Raw genomic sequence first — 5,612 nt, 5'->3', positions numbered from 1 at the left:
GGAGGGAGGCAGAAACTGGGATAGAAGCTAATAAAAATGTGCAGGGAGGGAACTTCCCTGGTGGTCCAGGGTCTGGGACTTGGAGCTCCCCATGCAGTGGGCCTGGGTTCGATCCCTGGTGGGGCAACTAGATCCCAAACATTGCCAACTAAAAGTTTCCGTGTTGCAAGTAAAAAAATCCCACAACTGAGACCTGGGGCAGTCAAATAAATAAAAGTAAATGTTAAAAAAAAACCAAGTGTGTTGAGAGAAGATAGAGGAGGGAGTGACTCGTTCTGTGGCAGAGAAAAGATGGGGAAGGCAGGGTTCAGGGAGAGAGACTGGCAACTGTCTGGATTTTGAAGGACCTTAAATGCCCAGCTAGGTCTGAATATTCATCTAGAGGCGATACAAGACCATCACAAGGTATTTTGCCTTGAGAAGAGTGGCAGAGAGTGTCCTGCTCACTAGATACTCACTTTCCACCACTGGAGTCACTCCATCCCCAGGCAGAATCCGGTGATGTCCGCTCCTTTTCTCTCTCTTGTCCGTGTGGCTGGAGACAAAAGGCTTGGACTTGATGGGTTAGCAAGCTGGTGGCAGCTTTGCAGAGGGCCCATCTTGGACAGCAAGGAGATCCAACCAGTCCCTCCTAAAGGAGATCAGTCCTGAATATTTATTGGAAGGACTGATGCTGAAGCTGAAACTCCAATACTTTGGCCACCTGATGCGAAGAACTGACTCATTTGAAAAAACCCTGATGCTGGGAAAGATTGAAGGTAGGAGGAGAAGGGGTTGACAGAGGATGAGTTGGATGGATGGCATCATTGACTCAATGGACGTGAGTTTGAGCAAGCTCCGGGAGTTGGTGATGGACAGGGAGGCCTGGTGTGCTGTAGTCCATGGGGTCGAAAAGAGTCAGACACAACTAAGTGAACTGAACTGAACTGATTGTGACCTGAGTGCTTGCTTGTTACTGTCACTTAGCCTGTTCTCTGCTGACTAATACAAGAAGGCACTCTGAGAACCATAAGCACGGATGTGGCCTTCAATACCTTTCCTTCTCCACCGTCCTCTGACACTGGCGTTGAGAGCCCAGCTTCATAGACGAAGGGCAGAACAGTGGGGGGACTCATCTAATGTCAAGACAACTGGCAGGTAACAGAACAGAGCCTCAAGCCCAGCTCTGTCTGATGCCAAGAGTTTTTTCCCTTCATAGGATTCCTTAATATCTGGCATGAGCACCAGTGACAGAAATCAAGATAATTTTCCGTGACATGTAGATGAAAAAGTTAAGTTTAATTCGTTTTGAATTTATTTGAAGGCATATTGGAATAAACATGTAATCTGTACATCAAACCAATGATTTCATGGCTACCATTTCAAATTAGGAGGAGAAATTTTTGCCCAAAAGTGAGTTGCTTTAGAGTTAGAACGATTCATTAAGAAAAAAAAAAAAATAGTAAAGGTATACATGCCGAAGAATTGATGCTTTCGAGCTATGGTGTTGGAGAAGACTCTTGAGAGTCTCTTGGATATCAAGGAGATCAAACCAGTCAATCCTAAACGAAATCAAGCCTGAGTATTCATTGGAAGGACTGATGCTGAAGCTGAAACTCCCAATACTTTGGCCACCTGATGCGAAGAGCCATCTGTCTCATTGGGAAATATCCTGATGCTGGGAAAGATTGAAGACAGGAAGAGAAGGGGACCACAGAGGATGAAATGGTTGGATGGCATCACCAATTCAACGGACATGAGTTTGAGCAAGCTCCGGGAGGTGGTGATGGACAAGGAAGCCTGGCATGCTGCAGTCCGTGGGGTCGCAAAGAGACAGACATGACTGGGTGACTGAACAACAACAACAAATGCAGATCCAGTAAATGGTGATAATGGTTTGGAAGGAGGAAGGGGACAGGCACCCACAGACTGCACTGCATCTAGAGATACCCAGGTTTGCTCTTCAGGAAAAGAACTGAGCCTGGGGCACAGGATGGGGAGTCCTGCCAGCCTTCCCCCGGCCCACACTCTGCCCAGAGGCCTCTCGGTGGACCTCTCTCTCTCAGATAAAACACTGAAGGCTTTAAGTCTCTGGAAACCCGAGGTGTGTGAAAACAAGGAGAGGGAACGGGGGAGCCCTCCACGGGCTGCCTGTCTGACTTCAGGAGCAGCCTCGGGGAAGGCGCCTCAACGCACTGTTTCTCCTTGGCCAAGACCGGACACACTGCTCCCCATTCTGATTCCTGGGGTAAAATGTTTCACATTTTAAAAACACAAATATTTAGTTTCTGTCCTCAATGTATATATTTAACATCTAGGTCTCCTCCCCCTCCCCAAGCTCCTGCTATGGAATGTTAAAGGTGCCCCTTTGGGGGAAACCCATCTCCGTCCCTGAAAACCTACCTGTAGCATATTTCTGTGGCTTCACTAATGAGCAAAGTGACACAGAGAAGGCGCTTGTGTTCCTCCAAGCAGCCCATAGACCTGCCATTCAGCGACGGAGCTGAAAGAGCTGTTTCATGGGCCCAGCCGCGGCCCCGGCCAAGAGGGCTTTGTACCCTGTCCATCGGGAGAGGGGCGGTGGGGGGCGAGGAGACTCCAGCTCACGTTCTGCTCGTCCACCTTCAGGATGGCAGTGGTGGGGGACACTCGCCATCGGTCACCATCGCCCTGCCCTGTCTGACCTTTGCCGGTTAACATGGAAATAGACCCAGTTCTTCAGTTGCTTCTTTTCATTCATTTCTTGATTTGCTCACCAGAGATCTGTGATAGGCACCAGGCCAGGCCTGGGGAGTTCACTGGTGACAGATAAGACCCCCGCAGGCAGGGAGCTGATATCCTCTGGAGCAGGGTCGGGGTGGAAGTAGGGGAGCAGGTCCTACATTCATAACACAATTTTGGGAAGTGATATGGGCCACAATGACCATGCCCTGCGGCATCTCGGGAGGACAGAAGCAGACTTACAAGTTGCAGAGAGACAAGAAATCAGCTTGAACTGATTGCAGGAGGTGGTGAATTGTGAAAAAATGAAACTAAAATGAAAAGTCAGAGGATTTAACTTCCTGGTTCTCTAAAACAGGGGCGAAAGGGAATGAGACCTGATTTCTAAGCTTGGCTCTGTCTCCAAAGAGGCTGGGTGGCTTCAGGCAAGTCAAGAACCTCTCTGCGCCTGTTTTCTCATCTGACAAATGGGCTACCAGAGTTGGGCCTGATGACCCCACAGGTTTGCTGGGGGAGCAAAAGACACAGAGTGACGTAGTGAGTGAGTGTGCCACGTCACACGTACAAGGGACTGTCCCCTTCATTATTCCTGAAGGTTGTGACAGTGTTGGTTGGATCAGCTGTGCCTGGCAATCACTTTAAAAAAAATGTCCGTACATTTCCTTTTAGGGAGGTGTAATTTATATAGGAAAAGGAGTACGTCAAGGCTGTATATTGTCACCCTGCTTATTTAACTTCTATGCGGAGTACATCATGAGAAACGATGGGCTGGAAGAAGCACAAGCTGGAATCAAGATTGTGGGGAGAATTATCAATAACCTCAGATATGCAGATGACACCACCCTTATGGCAGAAAGTGAAGAGGAACTAAAAAGCCTCTTGATGACAGTGAAAGTGGAGAGTGAAAAAGTTGGCTTAAAGCTCAACATTCAGAAAACGAAGATCATGGCATCTGGTCCCATCACTTCATGGGAAATAGATGGGGAAACAGTGGAAACAGTATCAGACTTTATTTTTCTGGGCTCCAAAATCACTGAAGATGGTGACTGCAGCCATGAAATTAAAAGACACTTACTTCTTGGAAGGAAAGTTATGACCAACCTAGATAGCATATTCAAAAGCAGAGACATTACTTTGCCAACAAAGGTCTGTCTAGTCAAGGCTATGGTTTTTCTTGTGGTCATGTATGGATGTGAGAGTTGGAGTGTGAAGAAGGCTGAGGGCTGAAGAATTGATGCTTTTGAACAGTGGTGTTGGAGAAAACTCTTGAGGGTCTCTTGGACTGCAAGGAGATCCAACCAGTCAATTCTAAGGAAGTTGGTCCTGACTATTCATTGGAGGACTGATGCTGAAGTTGAAGCTCTGATAATTTGGCCACCTGATGCGAAGAGCTGACTCATTGGAAAAGACCCTGATGCTGAGAAAGATTGAAGGCAGGAGGAGAAGGGGATGACAGAGGATGAGATGATTGGATGGGATCACAGACTCAATGGACATGAGTTTGAGCAAGCTCTGGGAGTTGGTGATGGATAGGGAGGCCTGGTGTGCTGCAGTCTCTGGGGTCCCAAAGAGTCAGACATGACTGAGCAACTGAACTGAACTGGACCTATATGCAATGATGGGGACCCTTCCTGGTTATACTCCTTTATTTATAAGTCTTTAGTTTTGCCTCGTCTGTGAAGACCCCGGACTGGGCCCAGATGCAGAGATGAATCAACCAGACACTTAGCCACTCACGGGTGAGACGGACAAGGTACAGAAGCACAGGGAAGGGGTCCTAACCCAGGGCAGCGGGGAGAGAGATGGGCATGGAGAAGGCACCTCCACCAGGCTTCCCCCATGCAAGCAGGGTGCCTGAGAGCTCTGGCCCGGGGCCCTCTTCTGGCATTGACACTCAGCTGCACTTAAGACAAGTTACTTCAAAACTATGGTTTTCAGTTCCTCATCTTGGAAATGGGGGTAATAATATTGGTTGCCTCAAAGGGTTATCCAGAGAATTTGATGAGATGGTTCATGTAAGACTGCTTGCCCTGGGAGGTGGGCACCATTAGCATCCCCACCTTTCAGATGAGGCACAGAGAGGTGAAGCAACCTGTCCACAGTCACACAGCAAGTAGAGAGCACGCCCAAGTCATCTGGCTCCTAAGTCTGTGCTCTCGACCATCTTCCCTACTGCCCTGCTCCTAGTGTGCTGTGCTTGGTCGATCAGTTGTCTCTGACTCTTTGCAACCCCATGGACTGTATAGGCCACCAGGCTCCTCTGTCCATGGGGATTCTCCAGGCAAGAATACTGGCATGGGTTGCCCCACCCTCTCTAGGGCATCTTCCCAACCCAGGGATTGAGCCCAGGTTTCTGCATTGTAAGCAGATCCTTTACCATTTGAACCATCACAGAAGCCCGCCCAGCTCTTACAAGGGGCTCGTGTACCTGTTCGCTCCGATATGACTCTGAAAGATTGTTAGGCAGAGAGTGATCAGGAGGAGGGGGCAACATGGGCAGATGGTCCTGCGTGGACAAAGGCTTGAGGAGCACTCAGATCCAGGTGAGGCTGGAGAACAGGGTGTGGGTGGAGAGCCAGCAGACAGGACAGCCAAGGTTGGAGGTGGGAAACTGGGGCTGGAGTTGTAGGTGGGAGAAGAGTGTTGGCGCGGGATGAGGGCGCCGGGCAGGGCTGGGGTGTGAGGCTGTTGGACTCAGGTTTACCTGGGCTCAGTCTGGCAGCTTCAGGCCAGTGCAGGCTCTGGGCCCAGGAGGAGCCACCCTCCACCCACCTGATATTTCCTGGATTCCAGCTGCAGCTTCTGCAGGCAAAGGAGCCCTTGTGGTCAGAGGGGCCTCCGGAGCCCAGGCGGGGAGACTCCTTCCCTCCCTCCCTGGCACACACACCTCCATTCAGCCTGGCCCCGCCCTC

Source organism: Bison bison, unplaced genomic scaffold (assembly GCF_000754665.1).
Source record: "Bison bison bison isolate TAMUID 2011002044 unplaced genomic scaffold, Bison_UMD1.0 scf7180017864068, whole genome shotgun sequence".
Taxonomy (NCBI): Eukaryota; Metazoa; Chordata; class Mammalia; order Artiodactyla; family Bovidae; genus Bison; species Bison bison.
This window is presented reverse-complemented; position numbering follows the sequence as displayed.